Source organism: Crocodylus porosus, unplaced genomic scaffold, assembly GCF_001723895.1.
Source record: "Crocodylus porosus isolate Cpor-Errol unplaced genomic scaffold, CroPor_comp1, whole genome shotgun sequence".
Taxonomy (NCBI): domain Eukaryota; kingdom Metazoa; phylum Chordata; order Crocodylia; family Crocodylidae; genus Crocodylus; species Crocodylus porosus.
Window position 1 is genome coordinate 7,356,766 of NW_017728927.1, and position 10,439 is coordinate 7,367,204.

Sequence of the window (10,439 nt, forward strand, 5' to 3'; positions counted from 1 at the left end):
CAGGAGAAGGCTTGACCTTGTCTCACCGCCCCTACACCCCTGCCCCTGGGTGTGAGAGTTACGCTCATTTTACACACATATCAGCAGTCAAGGTTACCCTCCGCTGCCACCCACATCCATGCTGTGCTCAGCTAACAGCCAGGGTGTAATGTGCCCCTCCACTTGTGTAAATCACTCAGGGACTTTCATGGGGTCAGTGCTTATTTCCTCCACCCTGATTTTGGGGTCATCTCAGAGATGGACCTTGAACTTGGGCACTGCTGGGATGTGCTCATGTAATCTGTTTTCACAGACGGGTGCCTCACCCATGACAAGGACCTTATATTGCAGTGGCGGCCTTAGGGGATGGCAAACCAGGAGACTGCCCAGGGCCCCCCACTTTTTGGGTCCCAAAATTTTGCAACAAATGTCCAACTTGCTAATAGGTCATCAAAATTAAGCCTCTAAGGGGCCCCAAATGTCTCTCTTGCCCAGGGCCCCAACAACCCTAAGGCCACCGCTGCTTTTATTGTCAACTGACTGCATATTGTTGGCATTATAATCATTATAACCATTATCATGGTTATAATGCCGCATATGGATTGCATATTTTTTGACCAGTCAAAGATTATACCAATTTTGCAAAAAAAACCCCCAAACCTAAAAAAACCCCTACATTTTAAAATAGTTTTATTCACAGAAATTTTTTTTTTATTGTTTTTGATACATTTCTTAACAGAAAAATTGTGCTTTTTCTATGTATTCTTTGGACCTACTGACAATTTTTTTTACAATTTTTGACCAAAGTTAGATCAGTCAGTTGATCAAACTTTATTTGAGCGGTCAGATACCCAGCCCTACCAATGACCTTGTATTCTGCCTGGCCCTGAGAAGATAATCTCTGCTCTGTAGCTCTCCAGGGGTGCAACCACCGCATCCCAGGCACCAAGTCAGTACAGAGTAAAAACCTTTAAGATGTGGCTTGATCATGGGCTTTTTTATGACTCCAGGAGATGGCCCCCTCTCATCTCCTGTTAAATGGACTCAGAACTTGCTCTGTGCATGCATGCAACAACCAAAGTAAGCTTTAAAAGGGATCCAGTTAATTTCTGCAAATACCTGGAAATGTTCTTGCAAAGTTCTGTGGCTGGTAAAAAAAAAAAGATGAAGAAAAAGCAAAATCAGCCGTGTTTCCTACATCCAGCAAACCATACAGCTTATCAAACACTAGTCCCATAGAGCACATATTGCAGTCACTTACCATTTATCTGAAGACCCGGACACTGTGGGGATGGGAGGTAAAAAAAGGAAGGCACACAATTAAATGCAGTTTTTCCATCGATGACCTGAGATAGCTGGCCTTGCTTCTGTAGCATTATCATGGTTATAATGCCATATCTCAATAAAATACAGTATCTCATAGACTCTCTTGTCTCTATTGAGAACCACAGGCTATGGGCTGGATGCTCTGGTCTGTTAAAACCCCTTGAGGCGTGCACAGAGGGTTATAAATCTGGTGCAAGGAACCAGGTTCCTGATGGTTCCCAACATGGGCAGGCACTGGCATATTATACAGGTGCAGTGGGCAGCTACAAGGAATTCGCAGCAGCCCTGAGGCTGTTTTAAGCCAGAATAATTGAGATGAAGTCACCTTCACCACCCTCGTTGGGTGCTCGGGGGGGACAGGAGGTTTGGCCAGACCCCAGGATCGGGGCCTCTATATTTAGAAGGACTTTCCCCTCCCGTTGAAAAGCAGCAGTGCCCTGTCCTCCGCATGTTGCTTCCTGGCAGGGAGATGGAGGCATGTTTCAGCCGTGGCACCTCCATTAAACAAATGGCTCTAAGCTCTCATGTAGAGAGCATGCCCTGAGGAATGAAGCCTCAACAGATGCCGGCCATATACTAATGGGCCGTTTTCATTTCTATTAAGGGCATAAATGCATGTGCGAAACCAGTGTTTATTCTTTTTCATAAGCAATTGCTGCTGATTGCATATGCAAATCCGATTGTTACATCTGCTCTCACCATAATTACACACCGCAACGGCACATTCACTTAAGCACTTCCTCTTTTTTTTTTTTTAAAAAAAAGAGCTTTCCATTCCAACTTTTCTAGTTTTCTCATTGGTTTGGATTGCTCCAGCATTTCTACTATTTTTGTTATTTATGCCTTATTTCCTCCATTCCTTTTGAGGCATCTGTTGAACCCTGGAGGGCTAGAAAGCAGGTTCAGAGCTACCCACTGTATCCCGCACTTAGCATGCCTTATTATTCTTCTATTAGCATCTTGAGGATATTTAAACACCTTGCAAACAACTTACTGATGCTGCTTTCATCAGGCTTCTTGGAAATCCTGCAACCAAATGGATTAAACATGTTGAAAAGGAGTCGTTAGAAACAAGTAGTTGAATAATTTAGCAGGTGTGTGTTGTTCGGCATCCCTGAATGTAGTTCCCCCGGGGCCTTCTCTTCATCTCTTTATACATAAGCTGTTTTGCAAATAGAATAAGTTTAGCAAATATGGGCAAATGCTGTATGTAGGGGGAAAGGGCCCTATTTTAACAGGCTGCATTGCATTCAAGGAACTAGGATTGCATGGTCTGCATATTAAAAAGAAAGATGAGTCTATGTGTGTGCTACTGGCTCTCCTGTTGCTTTTAACAGGGCATCTAGATCCGTTCCTTAGATAGGGCTGCCTGAGATTCTCAGGAAATCTTTTGAGAGCTGTGCAGATTTGTAAATCAAAGGCCGTCGTAGCCTCAAGCTCTGCTGAACTGCGCAGAAGTTACATAGCAAATCTGCACCCCACCGAGGCAGCTCCCACAACGCGCTCCAGTGAAAGGATGCCCAGATTAGACTGAAAAGGAGTAGCTCACCCAGGCAGAAGACAACAGCAGCCAGGATGCAGGGCACACAGTTCATCTTGCCTCAGATGGGGTCTGGAAAACACAATGCACAAAAGAGCACGTCCTCCAAGCACCGCGGGTGTGACAGCCTGCGGGATCTCAGCGGGCTGGAGGGGGACATGCTTGCTGTCATTAGCTGAATGGGGATCAGCCAAAAAGGAGTCCATCCTTTCTGCTGTTAATTGGGCAGAAGAAACAGAATGGCTGACTCCCTTTTTAGCAGCTGAATGAGTCTCTCCACTGATTTCAGTGGGAGCTGGACCGGGCGCTGGGAGAAGGAAGCTGGAAAACAGAGGGTGAGACCAGACGATCTCTAGGGACAGATGTGAAACATAACCCAGCATAAGTCATCAGAAACCAGTTCAAATCTACAATGCAACAGCAGTTCAGTGTGCACAAACCACTTTCAAAAGGGCCAAAACCAGATAAACCTGGATGGACGTAGTATCAGACTTAACCGATTTAAGTTGAATCGGTTTGTTGAACTTCTGTCCCCGATCCCCAGGCCCCTTCCAGCCTTAAAGGGCCTGCCAGAAAGGAGGCATGCAGCCTCGGATCGACCACCAGATGAAAATACACATACAGAAGGGCTTGTTTCAGCCCTTTATATGTCCTGATTTTCGCCTCGAACCTGGGATTCAGGCAAGGGCCAGAACGCAAAGTGAACCTTAGCTGAACGCACTGCGTGTGCCCTGTTTTCTACCGAGCAGAGGACCACACGCGGCTCGGAGGTTTGTCACGTATCGGTTGTGAAACGCGGAATGACTCGCAATCAAAGGAGAGCTCGGTGCTGTAGGAACTCAGAAAAGTGGGAAAACTCGGATAATGATAGGCTTGGTTTATTGAATGAATCCTATTTAATTCTCAAGTCACTGGCTCCACAGCAGGGGCTCGGAGGGGCTCTCCGGCCAGCTGCCAAGGGCAGGTTAGGCTTGCACTGTCTTCCAGTTGAATTCATGCCTCCCTCCGCTGCAAGGCTCTGTGCCTCTCGCTCTCCACACCCCATGAGAGACGTTTGTCCTGGCCCCTTAAAGGCCACGGTGCTTTTAGCGCGGAGAGAAGAAAGACCAAGAATACCAGACCCCTACAATCACTTCAGCCCGCACAGAGGCTTTCACAGCTCCCTGTAGAGACTGCAAGCCAGAGCCTCGGTGGATGACGGACTGGCGTTGTGTCATTAAAATCAATGGGCCAACTTAAAGCCATGAAGGATCAGGCCCTGCATTTTCATCGCATGCAAGAAGACCCAAGAGTCAGGTCTCTGGGATCTGGGTACAAATTTGTGTGGCCTGTTTCCTTCCCCAGGCTCCCACTGGTTTGAAGAAAGGTTTAATTTGCTGTGGCTTAGAGGTGCAATATTTCTGCCTAATGCTTTTGGGCACCCTGCACCTGTTCTGGGGAGAGCAGGTTTCAGCACACTGCCTCTGATAAATGATTTCTCTTTCCTAACGATTCCCCAGTTCCTAAACAGAAATAATTGATGCTAGTCTGGTCTATCTCTAAGGACACCACATATCTGTGCATAACACTAGGCTCAGATCCCAATAACACCAGTATAAGCAGGTGTAAGACACTATAGTCTGTGCAGTTATACCTGCATAAAACCAGTTTGTGTGACAACAGGCATTGCTTCTCCTTGTTTGATCCTAACTACATACATTGGAAAAGTGGAAAAAAACAACCCTAATCAAACCCAGTTCACTGTACCTTGCACACATACTGGCGTCTGGCTGCTTTAATACTCCATCGAGGAAGAGCACAGACCACCTGCAGAGACCTCCTCAGGCTGACAAAGGGTATTTGAACCCCAATGCTTGCAAAGAAGAATTTTTCCAACTATTTGAGTTGGTCTAAGAAAAGATATTGGATTTACCCAAAGAACTTTGTCTGCCTAATCAGACCCAGTTCACTCTACCTTTCAGCATCCTCTTTCTGCCACTGTGTGACCCTGAATACCGGGCAAAATGGACCTATGGTCTGACTCTCATTGACCCCGAATACCAGGCAAAATGCACCTATGGTCTGACTTTTATTGGCCCCAAATACCAGGCAAAATGGGCCTACGGTCTGACTCTCATTGGCCCCAAATACCAGGCAAAATGGACCTATGGTCTGACTCTCATTGACCCCAAATACTGGGCAAAATGGACCAATGGTCTGACTCTCATTGACCAATCAGATCCACCTGCAAGAGTGAGCAGAAACACTAAAAAGCGGATCAATAGGCTTTTTGAGAGTCCATGGCATAATTATTCCATTGTTATATGAACCTCGATGTAATCTATCTCCACCTAAATCTCATTATGTTCTATTTATCCCATGGCACGGTGGGCTATGGTGTCTCTATGCCATTTCGTGCTCTTCATCCCTCCACCCTGGCAGTTCCTCTCCTAATCCAGTAACACAGGTGAAATGTTCCCCACCCTCATAAAGGAATCAGAACTCATGGCAGAGGTGATATCTTTTATTAGACCAACTAGGTATTTGCAAAAAAACCTGCAAAAATCTAGCTGATGTAATAAAAGGTATCTGCTGCGAGGTCTGATACCTTTTGCCTCTAGACCAATACGGCTACAACCTGGACACCTTTCCCTCACTAGAGATGTTCACTTACCTGGAGCCAGGTGGATCACAGCCCTCTCCCTGCAAACACCCGTGTCCCTGCGCTGAGCAATGCTAGAGAACAGGTCTGCCCCTCTCTTATCTCTGCAGGGTGTGGGATGTTGCTCTGCGGAGGGGGGTGGGACAGGTGTCCTTTTCTCAAGCCAGGCGTTGTAGAAAAGGGCTAATTTGTCCTTCCTCTGGAGAGGGAACTAATCCCCCCTTCACAAAACATTTGGCAGAGGATCGAGGGCCCACTACCCCTCCTTCCCAACGACACCACAACTTCCCTTACTATCAGTGGAAACTTTTAGGACCTGGTCAGAGATACAGGACATGGGGCAGGTGGATGTAATCCCAGGCAGGGCTGCTGTATTATGCAGCTTTGCGTTGTGTTGAAGAGCGTCTCACAAGCAACCTGGGCTGGACCCGATGATCTCGCACGGTCCCTTCCAGCTCTCCCGTCTATGCAATCTATGAAAAACTTGCAGGAGTGACCAAATAGACCTGAGCCTGAGACAAGGCTTTCCTGCCCTGACAAAAAGGTGGGATTTCTGTACTGGCACATACTGAAGACTGTTCAGAAAGTTTTTTGACCAAAAACTAGGTAAAGATGAAGGTGGGTCTCTCTTCAGAGCCAGGTAAAGCCTGTTTCCTCAGAAAATCCCCAACCAGTTGTGCTCTGGGGCGGCCGGCCTGCTTATTGCACATAGTCCCAGGCCAGATTGATCTTGTAAATCCCAAATTGCTCCAGCATAACTGAGATCTGAGTGTCCCCTGCAGTCTCTGAGCTGGATCGTTAGCTCGCTGGACTGGAGCTGCTGTTACACAAAAGGGGTCAGACTCTTGCACCGAGCCCCCAAAGCACACACGGACCCTATCTGTGTGCACAAAGCCTGCAGGCGCCTGTACAGGTGTGCTTGCCAGGTGTGCCGTTACACAACGTGCAAGCAAAAATGAACACATGCATGCAGTTTCCAAGCGTGGCAGGGAACTGCATTTGATTGCCCAGACAGGGACATCCACCCCAGCCCTCCTGACACCAGCTGGAGTTAACCTGTGCTGCTAGTAAGGTAGTATAAACCTACTAAGCAAGTTGAAGAAGCTGAGGCTCCATGAGGATTTGCACCTTGGGAAGTGTAACCAACACCAAACAATTATAAGTAGGACTTGGGAGGACCTGTAGCCTTACCCACCGCCCAACTGGCGGAGCGAGATGGCCCATCCTCCACCAGCTGAGAAAAAAGGAGGGGTGTCAGCCAAAAACCAGCAGCTCAGGATGAAAGTGCATGGAGGAGAAGGCACCCCAGGCCTCACCCAGGCCCTAGGGTCCCTGTCTACACCGCAGTCCCTCTGGAGATGAGGGATGAGGGTCTGTGTAAATCTAGCTGCAAAGCCCTCGTGGCAAAGAGGAACATTAAACCTGGAATAGCACACATTTCACTGCAGCCAGGGGCAACACAGCCACAAAAAAGCTAGTTCTTCATTAAAAAAAAAAAAAGATAGTGATAGAGGCCTTCAGCTTTACTTGGGCAATGAGATTACAGTAGGTTCAACCTAGTCATAGTTCTTGTTAACAAGGGAATGATAATTGCTCCTTCTAACCCTTGCATCTGAGGACCTTTGTTGATCCTAAGGACAGACCCGTCTTTGCTTTACTGTAAATACAGAAAGGAAGCTGGAAGAATAAGCAGGAATGGTGGTTACTGGGAGATAACTCTGAGTGCTTCTACCCATGCGGCGCTGATGGGATAGTCAGGTGCCCCGTTTTGGTGGTGGTGGCATTGGCCCTTCTGCACAGTTGGTGGTCATTGTACACCCGACTTTAGCACCTGTAGACAGTCCTGCGGATCAGAGGTTTTAATGCCCGCTCTGGTTGCAGACGGTCCCCTTTGCAGCCTGCACATCCGTTCCCCGGCTCGCAGGCATTTGTGCTGCTGCTGGGCTCCTTGTGCCATGTTGGTAATCATCACAGCATTTAAATTGAACAGCCCCAGCAACTATTTACAAGCTGAAATCCAACTCAATGGAATAATTTGTCAGGGGATCTCTGCATAAATTGATGAGGCTTAGGAGAAGGGCTCCCTGCTGTTACCAACTGCTGGGTGTGTTGTTGACTCACTGCTTCAGCAACAGTGGGAGGAATCCAGGGGGATTTGAGCAAGAACCTGCAATTCCCAGCTAATGGGGATAATTCAATGGTATATGGACTTTTGCTGCAGCGGCCTCTGCCTTTGCTTCTCTCCAAAGCCTTGTGTGCGTCCTCTACCCAGCCAGCCTGAGAGGGGAGAGTCCGTTGTGTATCTGGGTCTTATATTTTAGCTCAAATCAAGCGTAGGGGCATCCAAATCCCAAGACCTCCAGCCTTGGGCCTGGACCTAGGTTGCCTGCACACAGGATGGATCTGAGAGCCTGGGGTGGAGGATGCCTGCCGGTTGTAGCACCGTGCATGGTGTTTTGAATGATTAAATCCTGCCTGCTCAATTGATATAGTTTTTGGAACAATTGCGTTCTGCCCAGTTGATACGCATGGGCTGATTTGACCTGGAACATGAAATATTTTTTATACACACACATACATACACACACATATATATAATATATATATATAATACACACACACACACATACATACATATACACACACACACACACATACATATACACACACACACATACAGTCATACATACATATATATACACACACATACATACATACATATATACACACACACATACATTCATACATACATATATATAAAAAATACATTAGACACCATAGAATTGCACTATTCGCTGGTGCAATGGGCCAGTTCTTCCTGGTCTGATTCCTTCTTTTCCCCCCTGTGCCTGCAAGGTTATTCATTTTTTGGTCTGTGCTCCTTCCCCGAACAGGCAGCTCCTAGCAGAGGCTGTGATCTTTTTTGTCTCGGGGGCAGGACTCCCAGAGGGAATTCTTCGTGAGCCAGGTCCTTGCTGCTGAGACTCTTCCCCACCTGCTGTCCTCAAACCTGCCGAACTGGTTCCCCCTCGAGCACATGTTGCTATTTCGGTTTTTGGTTTCTATTTGGAGTGATCTCCTTCAAAGATAATTCGCAGGGAGGAGGAGAAGGCTGCAGAAACCTGTCCAACAGGACCTGACCTACAGGAAGAAGCATTTTGTTGCCTAAAAGCTGCATTCTGGCGGGGACCCCTAATATTGGGAGCAAGAACACATCATGGACACCACAACGGCTTGTTGCGTGCCTGATAGGCAGTGAGAAACTGGAAGGATTCACTTGACTAGCTATGAGATAGTGAGCAGACACAAGATCTCATAGACAGAGCAATCACAGCAAGAAAAAGCTTGCAATGCGGTATGTGTTGCAGGCTAAATGTTGAAGGTGTTTGTAAATACAAGTAGCCCTTAGACATTTCAGCGGTCAAAATGGGAAAAGCAAATGCCAGATAAAAATGAAAAATAACGGGCAACGTAAGACTAACCAAACCCCAAGCAGGTTGGATCTTGATTGTTCAGGAACTGGTTCTTATTTCCTCCAAGTGCTACTCTTAGTTTTACGAATACATGTTTGGAACATGAATAATAAAGGTTTCCAGCCCTGAGTGGCATATATTTAAATACATTAAAAGCTGGCTAGCTGATAGATCCCAAATGCTACTGTAAATATGGAGTCACAGGGTAAGTGTGTTTCCAACAGGATCTCACCAGGATCCATCAATAGTTCTGCGGCAGCATATCATCCTTACAGATAGAGTTTGCAGGAGAAAGACTGGGGCAGTGTAAATAATGACTGACACACAAAATCTGAATCTCTTGTTAAGCTAGGCAAAAATAAGCCATAGGATCACATGTAAAGTCCCACATGTGAGCTCAGCAGCACATGCGGTGCATTATCCATGACTGCAGGCGAGACTCAGTGCCTGCAGTAGACAAAATAATCTTTGATAATATTTTCTGAGAAGAGCTGCTGTGGATAAGCTGAAGAGCCACTGATAGCTCGGGGCCTGTGGTCTGCCTGTCATATATTATCCTGAGAAGCAAGGATTTCTTAGGGTGATCTCTTCTCTTGGGTCAGCTATGTACTTGGAATAAAGGTAGACAAGCTTTCGAATGCAAGACATTGCTCGTCAGGTCTTTGCATTTGGTCCTATCGCCCGTGGTACAGTTCTGGTGTCCACTGTGCAAGAAGGAATCGGGTAAATTGGGGAAGGTTCAGAGCCGAGTCGTGAAGTTGATGGAAGAGTTGGAAAACAGGCCTTGTATAAAGACTCAAGGAGCTTTATCTCTTTTAGCTCCGGAAGGGAAGGGGAAGGGAGGGTGCCTGGGGGATGTATATATTGCAGTCAAAGGTGGTGGTAGACCTACTCCTGCTAGCTGTGAACAAGCTACTTCAGGTCCTAATAACCACCCCGGTGCTCACTCAACTTCTCAGGTGGGCTTTGAACCCCACATCTAACTCTGTGCTGCTGAGGCGGTATTGAATTGATACCGGTGGATCGATACACCCTTGATCTCTGTCTCTACGCACACGCACAGCAGGAGAGGTTTGTTCATTAAAAGTCTTCACAAAACAAGAACCAGCACCTGGAAGCTGAAGGTAGGTCCATGCAACTAGAAAGAAGGTGCACGGTTTGATCACTAGGAGAAATGAACCACCTCCCTTCCCGAGGGCTGTGGTGGTCTCACTGATGCTGGAAGTGTTGAAATCAAGATCAGATCATTATCCAGAGTTGTTCTAGTTTCAAACAGCAATCAAGGCAGGGCAGCCCTCCCTGGCCTCTGTTACACGGTAGATCCAACAAGGTAGTAAACAGGGGACCCTTTGGCTTGTGTAACCTGTTAATCTGCGAAACGTGCCAAAATCCTGATCAAAACACCCAGGAAACTTCATGCATTATTCTGACTTCTTTCCCCTGGATAATGAACCTCTGATACACCAAAGGTCAGCTGGAC

General features: G+C 46.9%; 1 protein-coding gene across 1 annotated transcript in view; it reads right to left on the reverse strand.

Moving 5' to 3' along the window:
- Nucleotides 1-8,446: 8,446 nt before the first annotated feature.
- Nucleotides 8,447-10,439, reverse strand: part of RPUSD1 (RNA pseudouridylate synthase domain containing 1) — a 20,679-nt gene continuing 18,686 nt past the window's right edge. The window contains exon 7 of the transcript XR_002102328.1: nucleotides 8,447-8,457. The gene's annotated coding sequence lies outside the window, so the exon portion shown is untranslated. The remainder of the gene's footprint in view (nucleotides 8,458-10,439) is intronic.